Raw genomic sequence first — 17,510 nt, 5'->3', positions numbered from 1 at the left:
TATTTAAAGCCTTGCCCTCACATGACATTGCTCTGAGCATTTCCCGTGCTTCCTTCAGGCAAGGTTTAAGGTGCTGGAGCAAGAACCCTGGGTATGTCTGCTCCTCTGAAAGCTCAGAGTGGAAATAATAGAAGTTGGAGATCTTCTGAACCAAAAATAAATCTTATATCGCAAAAGCGTTGATACTTTTTTCTCCCATTGCGTGTGTAAGATTGATTCCCTTTTTCTTTCTTCACAAGTATTTAGTAGAACAAAATAGTTGCGTTCTCCCATGGCCTAGTTACCCCTTCCCCTACATTTTCAGTTCTGCATTAATAATATTTTTTAAATAGTGGTTTCACTTTTGCCAGGATTGATATTTGAAAAAAAGTGTAGAAGTGGCAATTGTATATCACAGATGAAGAATAAATCTGAACATGCTGATTTTCAAAGTAGTGATTTTGAAAGCATCTTATCAAAGCATCTTCTAAAGCAGGGGATTGAACCATGAAAAACTGGAGTTCAAGTCCAGTTCAGGTTCATCAGCATTTAAAACTCCCCTGTTCAGTCCCGATACTGTGAACAGGTTTCGATATGTTTCATGCAGGGTCACATGAAACCCTCTGCTGACTCAAATCTGTAGAAAAATAACTAAGGGCGCAATCCTAACCAACTTTCCAGCTGTGCGAATGTGGAATGCACTGCATCCTGCATTGGAGAGGCAGTGAAGGACGCCTCCTCAAGGTAAGGACATGTTTGTTACCTTACTTTGGGGCCACATTGCGGCTAGGTCAGTGCTGGAAAGTTGGTTAGAAATGCGCCCTAAATTAATGTTTCCCTTTTTATGCCCCTTTCCCCTCTTCAGGGCTGGCATTAACAACCATACCCAGGCTCAGGCAAATGCTGGGGCCAAAAGTTTGTATTCTTCTTCCTATGCAGTTTTGTCAACTTAACTATAAATCACTATATAAACATATAATCTGCAATGATCCCATTCTGAGAGGAGCGCTACATCATCATAGTTGTCGTCGTCATTGCATATCAGACAGATCTCCTCAGCTAATAGCCAGAAAAGAAAACTTTAGGCTCAACCACCCAGGGAGGCTTCAAGCAAAGTAACAAAGTAACAAAGAGTGGCACTCCCGAGCGCCAGCAGTATGAGTGTACCGCCAGCACTGGGTGTCACACACATGCTGTAAAGGATTGAGAACAAGGTTGGGGGGACTCTTAACTCTTTATCCAGCGATACGCTCAGTCTTTATGACTTCTATTTTTAAAAGAAAAGTTAAGCCCATCAGTGCTAATGATGGGTTTAATGTAACATAATGAAGGCACAGAGGTCCTATCAGGAAAAATGTCCCATCCCCCACGCCACAAGACTCACAAGACTTCCCCCTACCAGCTTAGCTTCAACACTGCAACAAGAGTTCTACCTACCTCATCCTCACTGTTCATTTGCCCTATCCTAATTCAGACTGCAAGCCTTTTGGGCCCCAACTGTACCACTCCAGAGTTCGGTACCGCACCTAGCAGCCTCTTGGAGCTGTGCTAATTCTAACTAGTAGCAGAAACAGCAGAAATGTCAAGGCTCATGCAAAATCTTTGAAGTCGATTTCTATAATATAGATATCATATCTTTTCCAAGCCTGCATGGCTTTTCCCCCTTGTTGTATAAAGCCTAGACACATCCCAGATCAAAACAAATAGCTTAAGATATTACACACACACACACACACAAAATCAAGCAGATATGCATTCAGATTTCTCTAAACATGTATAAATCTATATATCACATCAAAGTGGAAACAAACAAAATGCAGTACTTCAAACAGGTGGACCTCCCCCCTCCAAAAAAAGAGGCAGGATTCCTAATTATTCTTATGCTGTTGAAATTATTTTAATTTTGCATCTCAGCAGATCCACATTTGTATGCCGAAAACAGGTGTTCATCAAAAGGAGATGATAAAGAGATGCCGCAGTCAAGGCTTGGAACCTCGCCGGCATGGTGTGATGACAGATAAATTAGAAAAAATATCCTGCTCAACATCTCCCTACTTCAGAAGGAGATTACACCTTTTTAAAAAGGCAAAACATGCAGTTCAATTACTCATTGTCTTGGCATGTGGTTGTGATGAAAGAAGCAGTCTTAGACATCAATAGAGCTAAACTAACATCCCCAGATGGGCTTCAGAAGAGGGAAACCTACAGCAAGCTCCACCTGCACATGAAGCAATGTTTGTTGCCAATTTTTTTCCAAGGGTAGAAATGTTTCTTCCTCCTCCTGTACAGAGTGACCCTGCATCTAAAATGACCGTTCCACCTGGAACTTAGGGTGGGACTCTACAAGACTAAAGAAGAAGAATAGCACAATCCAGTCTAAGCACTCCACTGGTGCAAAAGCACTGTAAAGCTCTTTGTGACAGCACAGGAAGTCCGTGCACTAGTGGAAAGGCCAGAGCCTTCCCACGCACACTGGCACTGGCAGCGACTGTGAAGAGGGCTAATTCCATGTTTAGGATCATTAGAAAAGGTATTGAGAATAAATTGGCAAATATTTTAATGCCATTGTACAAATCGATGATAAGGCCACACCTGGAGTATTGCGTCCAGTTCTGGTCGCCACATCTCAAAAAAGAAATAGTGGACATGGAAAAGGTGCAGAAGAGAGCAACCAAAATGATTACTTGGGTAGCGCACCTCCCTTACAAGGAAGGGCTACAGCATTTGGAGCTCTTTAGTCTAAACCACGGGTGCCCAAACCCCAGCCCTGGGGCCTCTTGCGGCCCTTGAGGACTCCCAATGCAGCCCTCAGGGAGCCCCCAGTCTCTAATGAGCCTCTGGCCCTCTGGAGATTTGTTGGAGCCCTCATTGGCCCAACACAACTGCTTTCAGCATGAGGGCAACTGTTTGACCTCTCATGTGAGCAGTGGGATGAGGGCTCCCTCCGCTGCTTGCTGTTTCATGTCTGTGATGCAGCAGTGACAGCAAAGGAAAGGTTGGCTTTGCTTTATGCCAGGCCTTTTATAGGCCTTGAGCTATTGCTAGACCTTCATTTACTCTTATAAGTTCATCTTGGGGTGGTGGTGGACAGGTCAATGAAAGTGTCAACCCAGTGTGTGGCGGCAGTAAAGAAGGTCAATTCTATGCTTGGGATCATTAAAAAAGGTATTGAGAACAAAACGGCTAATATTATAATGCCATTGTACAAATCGATGGTAAGGCCACACCTGGAGTGTTGTGTCCAGTTCTGGTCGCCGCATCTCAAAAAAGACATAGTGGGAATGGAAAAAGGTGCAAAAGAGAGCGACTAAGATGATTACTGGGCTGGGGCACCTTCCTTATGAGGAAAGGCTACGGCGTTTGGGCCTCTTCAGCCTAGAAAAGAGGTGCCTGAGGGGGGACATGATTGAGACATACAAAATTATACAGGGGATGGACCGAGTGGACAGAGAGATGCTTTTTACACTCTCACATAGCACCAGAACCAGGGGACATCCACTAAAATTGAGGGTTGGGAGAGTTAGAACAGACAAAAGAAAATATTTATTTACTCAGCGTGTGGTTGGTCTGTGGAACTTCTTGCCACAGGATGTGGCGATGACATCTGGCCTGGACGCATTTAAAAGGGGATTGAACAAGTTTCTGGAGGAAAAATCCATTACGGAGTACAAGCCATGATGTGTATGTGCAACCTCCTGATTTTAGAAATGGGCTATGTTAGAATGCCAATGCAAGGGAGGGCACCAGGATGAGGTCTCTTGTTATCAGGTGTGCTCCCTGGGGTATTTGGTGGGCTGCTGTGAGATACGGGAAGCTGGACTAGATGGGCCTATGGCCTGATCCAGTGGGGCTGTTCTTATGTTCTTATCTTTAATATATTCATTTATGTAAACTTATGTAAATTTATTCAAATTTTAAATGTAAATTGATTCTTTTTTCCCCCGGCCCCCAACACAGTGTCAGAGACATGATGTGGCTCTCCTGCCAAAAACGTTGGACACCCCTGGTCTAAACAGTGGTTCTCAAACTGTGGGCATGTGGCCCACCAGTGAGCCAAAACCCAATTTTTGGTGGTTTGTGAAACTTGAGAGGAGGATCAGAGTGCATCACAGTGCATCAAGGTTTAAACAACCTGCTACTTGGGGGTGGGGAGCACTGCAGCCCAATGATCATTATAGTTACAGAGGCTTGAGTAGCTGGTAAAGTGAAACATTTTTTTTAGGTGGGTCCCGCTACGAAAACGTTTTTGAGAACCACTGGTCTACAAAAAATTTGCCTGGGGGGGACATGATTGAGACATACACAATTATGCAGAGGATGGATAAAGAGGACGTTTTTAGACAGAGTCTGTTTATATTGCCTTTTCCCTGTATGCTTGCATGTTTACCTTCTCATTTGTTTTGTTTGGTTGTTTGTTAATGCCTAATAAAGGTTTTTTAATTAAATTGGATAAAGTGAATAGGGGGATGTTCTTTCCCCTCTCTCACAACACCAGAACCAGAGGACAGCCACTAAAATATAGTGTTGGGAGTTAGGACAGGCAAAAGAAAATATTTTTTGTCGGGGTTCCCCTCCTCCCACAAGTCCCCAGCTTACCCAGGGAGAAGGCTTCTGGGCCAGAGGATCAGGGAGGAAGCTGGTGGAACATGGGGCCACCTCCCCATAGGCTGCCTGGGCATTCCTGTAGGCGGCAAAGTGCAGCAGAGGAACACGGCGCACTGAACCCCCCGCTTTTCCTTCTGCCTTGGAGGAGGGAGTGGGGAGACAGGACGCAGGCCCTTCGGCTGCTGGGCAGCCGCATCTCCCCCGCCTCGGGGGAAAAGGGGAGCATTCCCTCGCCCAGCCAGCCAGGACCTGCCTTGCCAGGCAGGGCACCTGGCTATGATGTCGGGGACCCACAACTGGACCTCCCGATGTCATCTGCAGAGCTACAGGACCCAGGTGGGCAGGAGCCATCTCAGGAGCATCTCAGGAGCAACCCTGGCAGCTCCAGGTGAGAGAAGGTGGGAGGGGAACAGAGAGAGGAAGAGGAGGAGTTGCAGTAATCCCAGGGGAGGGCAATCCCAGAGACAGGCCCTTTTTGTACCATCCCTGTGAGGGAAGGGGAGGGGCCAAAGGGGAGGGGTCTGCCCTACATAAACCTGGAGGCCAAGGATGACAAGGCAGTTGGGAGTTAGAAGAGCAGGCAGGAGGATCTGCTGCTAGCAGCCCCTGCTCCTGACTGGCAAATGCTGCCAACCCAAAGAGGGGGAACTGGGTGACAAAACCCCCACTTCTTCAGGTGAACTGTGCTGAGGCCTCCACAAGGGGGTCCCCCTTGGAAAGGCCGGACGGGCCCTCCTTTCCCCCCACAGGGAGGCTTCACATTTTTTACCTAGCATGTAATTAGTCTGCGGAACTTCTTGCCACAGGATGTGGTGATGGCATCTCACCTAGATGCCTTTAAAAAGGGAATTGGACAAATTTCTGGAGGAAAAACGTATCACAAGTTACAAGCCGTGATGGGTGTGTGCAACCTCCTGATTTTAGAAGTAAGCTACTTCAGAATGCAAGGGATGGCACCCAGGATGCAGGTGTCTTGTTGTCTTGTGTGCTCCCTCAGGCATCTGGCAGGCCACTGTGAGGTACAGGACCAACCTATACTTTCCAGGGTTCCCTCTCCTACCCTTTTCAAAAATCGGTGTGACATTTGCTATCCTCCAATCTTCTGGCACTGTGGCCGTTTCAAGGGACAAGCTGCATGTTTTAGTCAAGAGATCAGCAATTTCATTCTTCAGTTCCTTAATAGCTTTTGTGTGGATGCTATCTGGGCCTGGTGACTTACTGATATTTAATTTGTCAATTAGGTCTGAAATGTCTTCTCTTTAAAGCTCTATCTGACTAAGGGCACAATCCTAACCCTTAGGTTAGGCCGGCACAACTCACTTGTGCCAGTTTGGGGGTGTCACAAATGTGCCGCAAGGCCTGGTGGGATAAGTTTGCATTGGCCAAGCTTGGCTGACATAGGGGTCTGGGTGTGTGTGATGAGGGTGGGGCCAAGATCCTGCAGTTATGCCAGATCCTTACCCCATCCCCGGGTGGCGCGGAGTGGCCTCTGGTCGCTCCATTCTGCTCACATTTGCACCACCTCCTGAGGTGGCGCAGATCCAAGTAGACCCATCGGGGCTGGGGCAGCATGACACGGGGTAAGGGGAATGTTTTCTTCTTGCCTTGGGTTGCGCCAGTTCTGGTCCCAAACTTGCACTGGATATAGCACAGGCCCACTGGCCTGCCTGTTCCAGTGCAAACTAGGCTGTTAATTCCTTAGTCAGGAGGGGTGGTTTGGGCAGCAGTATCTGCCTGAGGTCTTCTGTTGTAAAGACAGATGCAAAGAACTCATTTAATTTCTCTGCCATCTCCAAGTCTCCTTTTATCTCCCTTTTCCCTCTCTCACCATCCAGAGGGCCAACTGCTTCTCTGGCAGGTTTCCTGCTTCTAACATATTTGAAGAAGCTTTTATTATTCCCCTTAATGTTGCTGGCCATGTATCCCTCAAAGTCTTTCTTGACCTCCCGTTATCATCTTCTTACATTTCTTTTGCCATAATTTATGTTCCTTTTTATTCTCCTAATTCGGGCAAAACTTCCATTTATGGAAGGAAGCTTCCTTTCCCTTTGCAGCCTCTCTAACTTTGCTTGTTAGCCATGCTTGTTAGCCATGCAACTCTTCCTAGACTTAGTTGAGCTGGGCCTGTATTACCAATGTTTTAAATAGCCTCCACACACTCTGGAGAGATTGAACTCTTTCAACTCTTTCCCTTTCAACTTATTACTAACTGGTCTTCTCATTTGAGGGAAGTTGGCCCTTGGGAAGTCTGCCCTCTCTCCAGGGATGTGCCTGACTCACAGCACAGAGTCCCAAATCGAATCCTGAGTCTCCATTCACTTGACTTGAGTCATAACTGCGGCATCACAACTTGTCCAGAGTCATTTTTTCAAGTAATTTTGACTCAAATCCCAGTCTTTTTGAGGAACAAGTAGCGTCTCAGAAGTGACAAAAAAAGCAAACGAGCAAGCACATAAACACACACACAACTTAATCACAAGCACACACATAAGTAAGTCTTGAGTCTATTTTGAGTCTTTTCATTTTTAGGGTAAAACCCCTGAGTTCTGAGTCAGTGTCCAAGTTTTTGACACATGTGACTTGAGCCTATGAATCACAAAATCATACATTTTCACAACTCAAGCCCAAGTCATCCAAGTCATGTTTCATCCCTACTTCTCTCCCACCAGAAGCCTGCCCTGCCCAGCAGCTCTGTACCCTGTATTTTCAGCTCTGTATTGCAGACGATGGCTGAGCTAGGTGCTATGGAACCCACCTGAAATTGGCTTATGACCCACCTAATGGGTCTCAACTTACAGTTTGAGAAACACTGTGTTGATTAATTTTAGAATAGAGCAAAACGTATTTCTCTGAAAAAGTAAAAGACAAATATCTAAATTTATGTGTAACATTTATTTTTTAGGATTCTGTGATTCCTGAGTTTCAGTGGTTCCTGTAAATAATGGCCAATTTAACTCCCATATAATTTTTAAGCACCTTTTGGAAGGTCGGAAGGTTCTCCCAAGGAGCCGCCAGAGGCTTCCTGGAGCAAGCAGGATGCAGCAGCAGACATTTTTGGTGCTGCTGCAGCCCCGCATTCCAGGCAGTTCAGGATTGGGATGTATATCTCTAAGATTCTATGGCCTTTGGTTGTGATCCTGAGGTTCCAAAAAATGTTTCCAATTGGGTTCCACAGCTTATAAAGTCAGCCTTTCTCTTGAGCACAGGCCTCACTGTCTGTGTTGGTAAGCAGTCCTCAAGGACCTTGATAGAATGGAATACAGTTGAGCCCTTCTTCATGATAGTAATCCATTCTGGAGACACACTGTATTGTGAAATACTGTAATGTGAACCCAATACTGCAATTTCTTCAATAATTCATTCCAAAACCTTGGAAGTTGAAGTTTTTGCCACAGTACAAAGCTATTTCCCTCTTTTAAAGGTGATTTAAGAGGTGCCTACCGTGCTCTTTGGAGACCATGGTTATCAGTGTACACAATGTTGCAATTATAAAACACTAATTACAAAGCTGTATCCTTCTCTTAATACACACAGCCACAATGTTAAAAACACAATTACCAGCTGAGACACTACCTAGAAGGCTATATGCTTCCTTCCATACATACAACCACAATGTTAAAAATGTTGCTATTGGCTGAAATGCTATGAAACGCTTGTATTCACATCACTGAATACACCTACAGAGTTGTAGGTGATATCTATCACCTACAAAGTTCTGTTGGGGGGCAATTGTGAGCCCATTGTAAAGTAAATAATTCCGTGTACAGTGAACTGTACAGAGTCTATTATAAAGTGATTTGATCACAATATGAATCATCTGTAAAGTAGAGAGCCACTGTACTGGGCTGAAATTTTAAAAGGCTGAAATCTTACACATGCTTATCTGGGAGTAAATCCCACTGAACCTAGTGAAGTATACATGCATAGGATTGCAATGAAAAGGAAGTTGAAATGAGATAAGTAAAAGGCTCTGCACTTAGGCCAAAAAACAAAACAAAAAACACCAGCAAAGGCACAGTTATTGAATGAATCTGGCTTGGCAATACAATGTTTGAAATGGACCTTGGTATCACACTGCATCACAAGCAGAACAAGAATCAGCATTTTGATGTGGCTGCAAAGAAGACAAATACAATTTTATGTTGCATTCATAGAACCTAGTCATAAGAAGTAGTGGTTCCACTTTATTCCACAATGGGCAGACTTAATCTACAGTACCGGGTCCAATTCTGGGTGCCACAAATTAAGAAGGATACAGTCAAACTGAAGCAGGTTTGGAAAAGGGAAATGAAGACAATCAGGGGCCTAGAAAACAAGCCTTATGAGGAAAGGCTGAGGGAAATCAATATGTTTAGCCTAGCGAAGGCTGAGGAGCGACATGACAGTGCTCTTCAAATACGTGAAGGGCTGTAACATGGAAAAGGCCAAAGATTTGTTCTCCACTGCCCCAAAGAGTAGAACTAGATCTAATGAGCTTAAGCTGCAGGAACAGGTATTTTGGTTGAATATCAGGAAAAATTGTAAGAATGGTTTGACAATAGAACTAATCATTTAGGGATGTTACAGGTTCTCCCTTGCTGAAGGTCTTTAAGCTAAAACTATGGAGATGCTTGAGACGTGATTTTCCAGCGTCAAACAGGGGGTTGGACAAAAGGGGCTGGAATGCCCCTTCTAAATCTATGTTTCTATACATAAGGAAGGGAGTACGAACATGTTGATAAGCCCTACCCTGATGCTTTTTTAAAAAAAATTAAATATTTTATTTATTTATTACAGATACAGGAAGGAAAATGGGTTATACTTGGGGCTGGTACTATACAAGTTACACATGAGGGTACTGGCCCTAGATTACAACATGCATTATTCAAAAAAAAAAAAAAAAGCAATCAAACGACTGAAAAAAACACAATAAGACAGGGGTGACTGCAATAACTACCGTGGCATCTCTCTCCTTAGCGTTGTAGGAAAGTTGTTTGCCCGAGTTGCACTAAAGAGGCTCCAGGTACTTGCAGAGAGCGTTTATCCAGAATCACAGTGCGGATTCCGAGCCAACAGGTCCACCACTGATATGGTATTCTCCCTTAGACAACTGCAGGAGAAATGCAGGGAACAGCGACAGCCACTCTTTATAGCCTTCATAGATCTCACGAAGGCCTTCGACCTGGTCAGCAGGGATGGCCTCTTCAAGATTCTCCCCAAGATTGGATGTCCACCCAGGCTCCTCAGCATCATCAGATCCTTCCACAAGGACATGAAGGGCACCGTTGTCTTCGATGGCTCCACATCAGACCCCTTTGACATCCGAAGCGGCGTGAAGCAGGGCTGTGTTCTTGCACCAACCTTGTTTGGGATTTTCTTCGCTGTCCTGCTGAAGCATGCCTTTGGAACCGCAACAGAAGGCATCTATCTCCGGACCAGATCAGACGGAAAGCTCTTCAACCTCTCCAGACTGAGAGCAAAGTCCAAAGTCCAGCTGAAATGTCTGCATGACTTCCTCTTTGCCAACGATGCAGCTGTCACTACCCACTCTGCCAAAGATCTCCAGCAGCTGATGGATCGTTTTAGCAAGGCCTGCCAAGATTTTGGACTGACGATCAGCCTGAAGAAAACACAGGTCATGGTTCAGGATGTGGACTCACCTCCCTGCATTACAATCTCTGCGCATGAACTGGAGGTTGTCCATGACTTTGTGTACCTTGGCTCAACGATCTCTGACACTCTTTATCTCGATACCGAACTAAACAAACGCATCGGTAAAGCAGCTACCATGTTTTCCAGACTCACAAAGAGAGTCTGGTCCAACAAGAAGCTGACGGAACATACCAAGATCCAGGTCTACAGAGCTTGCGTCCTGAGTACACTTCTGTACTGCAGCGAATCATGGACTCTTCGCTCACAACAGGAGAGGAAACTGAACGCTTTCCACATGCGCTGCCTCCAACGTATTCTCGGCATCACCTGGCAGGACAAAGTTCCAAACAACACAGTCCTGGAATGTGCTGGAATCCCTAGCATGTATGCACTGCTAAAACAGAGACGCCTGCGTTGGCTCGGTCATGTCGTGAGAATGGATGATGGCCGGATCCCAAAGGATCTCCTCTATGGAGAACTCGTGCAAGGAAAGCGCCCTACAGGTAGACCACAGCTGCGATACAAGGACATCTGCAAGAGGGATCTGAAGGCCTTAGGAGTGGACCTCAACAAGTGGGAAACCCTGGCCTCTGAGCGGCCCGCTTGGAGGCAGGCTGTGCAGCATGGCCTTTCCCAGTTTGAAGAGACACTTGGCCAACAGACTGAGGCTAAGAGGCAAAGAAGGAAGGCCCATAGCCAGGGAGACAGACCAGGGACAGACTGCAGTTGCTCCCAGTGTGGAAGGGATTGTCACTCCCGAATCGGCCTTTTCAGCCACACTAGACGCTGTTCCAGAACCACCTTTCAGAGCGCGATACCATAGTCTTTCAAGACTGAAGGTTGCCAACTACTAACTACTACTGACAAATGCTATACACATGGATGGGGCTTGGCATGGGGCAAGGCTTACTAGTGCCCCCCTCAATATGTGGATTCTATCCATCCAGAGAGTATTGTTTGAAAGGAGCTAACAGACGTACAAGCATTTTTTCTCCACATGCCTTTAGAGCCTAGCTTAATGAGCATATGGCAAATGACCTTGTCTGTGATGGCATTTTACAACAGTACTTTCTAATTTCTGGTGTCTAATCATCACTCTGGGTACCTTGAAGCATTTCTAGTTATTGAACAAGGAAACCAAGTTTGAATTGCAGAATTCAGGATTCATGTTTAAATGATCAAATTACAGGTTGTAATTACAAATTAGTTTCATGTCAGGCTTGACATAAACAAGAAAAAGGGCAGGCGAAAGTATATATCTTCATCAGTTTTCTCTGCATTTGGAGTTCATTATTATTGCAGATTTTGTTTGAATCTACGTCACTCAGTAATTCAGCTTCACTTGCGTTTCCTCCTCTTATTCACAGTGAGGGTAAATGTGAATTCGTAGGAAAATTATCTCATTATAAAAAAAGGAGGGAAAGGTTGCTTCAGTTTAAAGAAATGTCCCTTTGTATTGAAGACTTTGATATGAAAGTCATCAGGCAAAGAAATTCAGGACATACATTACATGTTGCAATACTAATGTTAAAAGTTGACCCTGTGGTTATTTAATAAAGAAAAATATATTGGGACAAAGATTATGAGTTCAACAGGAAAAAGATTGTGCAGCCATATTTAATAGGTGGGATTGTCCCAAGGTAGTCCTCAGTCCATCTCGGAACAGCCAGCGATCAGAAAGCAGGATACCATTACAGCATCTGTCCATCATTAATACAAAGGTCCAGGGACAATCTCATACCAGCAGACGTATATACTTGCAGGTCACAATCCAGAAAAGAATTATGCTGAAAGCTATTAAATGTATTAAATGAAATGCCGCCTTGAGTGCTCTTTTCTGGAGTAGAAAGGCGGGGTATAAATTCCGCAAATAAATAAATAAATAATACCCGTGCTAAGCAACTGTCCTGACAAAACATTATAACTTTATTCCATCTGGATAGGAAATAATATTTACTGTTATTGTAATGGAAGGAGAACAAGAAAAGAAAAATCTTATATTGGTTCAGATTCTGTTCAAGTAGGAGCACAAACTCTTTTAGCCCTCTTTTAGTCATCAGAGAAGGCCTTTTTACAAGTGCCGCCGCCTAGGGAGGTACGTGGGGCGGCTGCAAGAAATAGGGCCTTCTCAGTAGTGGCACCAACGCTATGGAACTCCCTTCCCCTTGACTTAAGAATGGCTCCCTCTCTTGAGACCTTTCGGCAAGGCCTGAAGACCCTTTTGTTTAAGCAAGCCTTCTGAGTTCTTGGCCTTTTAACATTTTAACATTTTTTAACATCTTTTAATATTTTTTTTACAGGCCTGATTCTTTTATGACTTGCTGCTGCTCTATGCTCTTTTTACCTATTTTTACTCTGACTGCTGTTTTTAGTATGTGTTAATATGTTTTTATTTGCTTTTAAATTGTTTTTAATATGTTGTAAGCCGCCTTGAGTCCCTTCGGGGAGAAAGGCGGGGTAGAAATAAAGTTATTATTATTATTATTATTATTATTAGCCCTTGAGGACTGCTCTAATTGAAAGGTATCCTCCAATGAATGAATGAATGAAACAGGTATCCTCTGTGTTTTCCCTTCTTCAGCTGCCACTGTGATACACTATGGGCACAATCCTGAGAACTACTTGGGCCGGCACAACACCCTTGCACTGGTCCAGGAGGGTCGCAAACATGCTGTAAAGCATGTTTGCACCTCCTCGGGAGTAAGCCAGACCAGTGCACGCATGTATGCTAGCCTGCAGAGGCTGACAGAAGTCACCACGCCGTCTTCCTTGGTGAGCCTTGCGTCAGCTGGGCCGGTGCAAGGCTCTGGGGTGGGCAGGGAGAAGGCGGGAGGGAGGTGTTCCTGGGTGGGGGGAGGGTGGACGGTGGGTGGCCCTGGGGACAGGCGGGTGGGGAGCGGGAGCTGAGGCTGGGATCCAGCAGTTATGCCCCCATTCCCAGGGAGTTCAGAGCGGCTTCAAGCCACTCCGCTCTCCTTGGACTTGTGCCACCTCAGGAGGTGGCGCAAGTTCGAGGAGACCCGTGGGGCAAAGGTGCCTTACCTGGAGGCAAGGGGAAAAGTTTCCCCTTGCCTCTGGCTGAGCCACCTTGGGCCCCTATCCTGCGCTGGATACAGGGCAAGCCTCTTGGCTTGCCTGTTCCAGCGCCGGGTAGGATTGCACCCTATGTAAGAGTACGCCTTAAGTTTTGATGTTAGGATTATTAATATGCTACTGCCTCTTTAAGAGAAACTCTGTGGAACTGAGAAAAGCAGACTCAAGGCAGTTGTGTTGGAGTTGTGAGTGGGTGTTGAATTGCAAGGGTTGTTCTTCATTAAAATAAATTTAAGCAGTTCCACAGACTAATTACATGCTGGGTAAAGAAATATTTTCTTCTGTCTGTCCTTGCTCTCCCAACACTCAGCTTTCGTGGAATAAGAAAAGAAGAGGAGCTTTTCTCCCTCAGGCTGGAGCAAAGGACAGAGCAGCAGCAGGACTTTTGCTCCATTTGAGTGTGCAAGCACATGTGTCTGTCCCCCAACAGTCCCAGCACCACGTGGAGGTCCCAGACCTCAATACTTCAATGGTCCAAGGTCTCTGATTGCACTTTCTATGAGAGTAGTTCTCAAAACTTTTAGCACCACAACTCACTTTTTAAAATGACATTCTATCACGACCCACCGAGCTTTACAAGCCTTTTTAAAAAGTTGATCTGGAAAGAAATAATATTTGTATTCATTTACAATGTTTTATTTTTCTACAAGAATCTTAATCCATCTTTTGCAATGACAGCCTTAATGAATAGCCTCAAGGCTTGAGGGGCTTAGTTATATGACCCAGCCTTCACCTGCCTCCACTACCTGTCATTGATAGACTAGGACAACACACCAGAAAAAAGATGTTCAAACATTTATCTCCCTATATTTACACAAGTTTGCAAACTACAGGAGCTCAGCTCTTTGCAGGGCAGTTAGCAGCTATCTGATTTTTGAATAGCTTCAGGGCTTGAGGCATATAAGATCTTTCCATCACCTGTGTTTTCATTGTGTTTTCATCACCCAGCAGCTTGAGAAACACTGCTCTAGGACAGGGGTCTCCAAACCCTGGCCCAGGGGCCAGATGCTGCCCGTGGCGAGCCTCTATCCAGCCCACAGCCAGCCTCTTTTCCCTTGAAAGCCTCTGGCCCACAACTGAACACGACCAAAGCTGTGCTCTGGTTGCATCTGGAGGGTGTTCTGAGGGCCAGAGAGATTAAATGAATGAGCCCATTCATTCATTTATTCACTCATCTAAGTTCCATCTAATTTATATTTAATTTTTTTTTTACAGCTCTCAACACCATGCCAGATATTTGATGCGGTCCTCTGGCCAAAAAGTTTGGGGACCCCGTTCTAGGATATAAAACCGACCTTAGCATCTAAATTCGTACTGCAGAGTCGAGATGTTAGTCAACCAGTCCTTCTGCAAGTGGATGCTTCCACATAATGGCTGGGGACTGGCCTAAGAAGGTCCCCAAAATCTTATTTTTAAACCATTTCTGCCCAGCCCACAGGTGTACACATTTTATCCCTGTTGTGTATATGCAGCATTGGGCAGAAATGGCTTAAGCCAAAAATTACAACCAGCAGAACAGAGATACAATTGGTCCTAGGTGTCCATGGGGAGGGGTCTATTCCTGGACTCCCCACAGATAGTGAAACTTGTGGATAACCCAATTCACAGGTCGGGGCCATCAGAGGATCACTGGACATGACGACAAACCTTACAGTTGTGCCCGGAAGTGTTCTGAGACATGTTCCGCACCTCAGAAGGAGCCTTCTGACATGTGCTTCTGGTTTTTCACTAAAGTGCCTTTCAGAAGGTTTTGGCAGGCCTTCTGAGGAATGGGAAGGTTGCATGCAGCACAAATGCTCCAGAAGGTGCCCCCCACCACAGTAAAAAGAATAAAAACAGAGGCTTGAGCAGCTGATGTGAAGCTGGCTTTTTTTTTTTTTAAGTATCAGGAAGCAATGTGGGTCCTGATAGTGCTATTTTTAAAACTAGGTCCAAGTGCTAAAACATTTGGGAACCACTGCTCTAAAGGAAATGGAGTGAGTCTTCCAAATGTCAAACACAGAAAACCAAGATTTCTCATTTTAACCCTTTAAAAATTCAGGGCATCAGATAGAAGAGAATTCTCCTTGGCATTGCTGCTACAGCAGAGTGAAGGAGATCTCTAACTATGGTGGTTGCTGGTTTCCTTCCAATCTCCAGGTAAGCTTGTGGCTTATAAAGAAATGGGGGAGGGGAGTGAAGCAGCATTTGCAGTAGTTGTTTCTCCTTCATGCTGGGTGTCCCTGTAAAATTCCCAGATGTCATTGTCCCTATCACTTCAAAGGTCAGCTGGGTGGACCGTCAGGAAGATCTGGGTCCATAGCCAGTGCCCAAACTGGTTGAGCTCTGGTGCTCGCCTGGCTCCCTGTTTTTAACAGGGTTCCTCAGAAGGCCAGCCACCAGCTAAAATGGCAGCTTGTCAGTGGCATCACTAGAATTCGAGTCACCCGGAGCAGGAGGACTGCACATCACCCCATGCAGTGGGTGGGGCAACGCCCCCGGTGGGCGTGGTGATGTACCATTGTCCCGCCCCCACCGGCTTTTTGGCTGTACCTTTTGTTAGAACACAGATATTTCAATGTGGTTTGTTTCATTGCATTCTGCATGAAATTACGCATTCATTGATATATAACATGATGGTCTTATTCCTCCAAACTCTGATTTTAGTTATTTTGAAAACTTGTAGAGTCTCACACACACACACACACACACACACACACACACACACACACACACACGTCAACTTACTACCACCTTATTGCAGCAGTTCTCAAACTTTTAGCACTGGGACCCACTTTTTAGAATGACAATTTGTCCAGGACCCATTGGAAGTGATGTCATGGCCAGAAGTGACATCATCAAGCAAATTAAAATAAATAATTATAAATAATAAAATTAAAATAAAAGAAATAATTAAATAAAGGGGAGCCAGTCCTGTTCCACCAAGTGAATCTACTCTGAAGTAAGTCCTATTGTGGTCAATGGGGCTTACTCTCAGGAAAGTGTGGGTAGGATTGCAGCCTGTGAGCCCAATCCTATGCATGTCTACTCTGAAGTAAGTCCCATAGTGGTCAATGGGGCTTACTCCAAGGAAAGTGTGGGTAAGATTGCAGCCTGTGAGCCCAATCCTATGCATGTCTACTCAGAAGTATGTCCCATAGTGGTCAATGGAGCTTACTCTGTAGTCTGCCTGCAATTAGAACCTCCCAAAAAGAATCAGTGAGATTTCCAGCCCTCCCCAGCGCCCAGTTTAAAGTTCTTCTATTTCAGGCATATCAAGATAAAGACCCACATGGCTTTGCAAGTGCAAAATAGAAAACTTCCCCTTACCAGTTCAAGCCACACTTTGTCCTTTATAGTGGGGGGGGGGGGGAGGCTGCCTCTGGACATTTGTTGCACTCTAGCTGCATCGGATTGGGACCATCCTGGTGTCCTCACATTCCCATTAGCCTGGCCTGAACACCACCCAAGGCACGTCTGCCTACTCGCGAGTAAATGCAACCGTGAGGCTGCTTCACTTTCCATAGGGCTCCATAGACTCATAAGAACATAAGAACAGCCCCACTGGATCAGGCCATAGGTCCATCTAGTCCAGCTTCCTGTATCTCACAGCGGCCCACCAAATGCCCCAGGGAGCACACCAGATAACAAGAGACCTCATCCTGGTGCCCTCCCCAGACTCGCAGCTGGGAGGGAGGAGCTCCTTCACCGTGTTTTTGGGGGATGCATTCATTGGATCAGGACCATTCTGACCTCTTTGGAGTCCTCTCAGCCTGCCTCTCAGCCTCCCTTGACAAAGGCAAGTTACCTACTTGCGAGTAAACATGACCATGTGGCTTCGTTTCAGGCTCAGACTTGCAGCCGGGAGGGGGGAGCTTCTCGGGTATTTTGGGGGGGCTGCATTCATTGAATCAGGACCATTGTGGTGTCGTTGGATTCCTCTCAGCCTGCCCTTTCCGACTGACTATGGCAAGTATGCCTACTCATGAGTAAACACGTGATACGGCTCACTTTCACATTCCATGCATTTTTTCCTTCCAGTTTTTTGGCCATAACTTTGGAACAAAATGGGTTATTTCAGTTCTGTTTTTTGCACTGCACTCCGCTGGCCATTCCACATCCAACGGTGTATGGCATGATGGGGTAGCTCCTAACACTGCAAAGTTACCGTGTCCTCCCCAGGGCACGTCACCCCTCTGGCGCGTCACCCAGTGTGGCCTGCA

Source organism: Tiliqua scincoides, chromosome 3, assembly GCF_035046505.1.
Source record: "Tiliqua scincoides isolate rTilSci1 chromosome 3, rTilSci1.hap2, whole genome shotgun sequence".
NCBI lineage: Eukaryota > Metazoa > Chordata > Lepidosauria > Squamata > Scincidae > Tiliqua > Tiliqua scincoides.
This window is presented reverse-complemented; position numbering follows the sequence as displayed.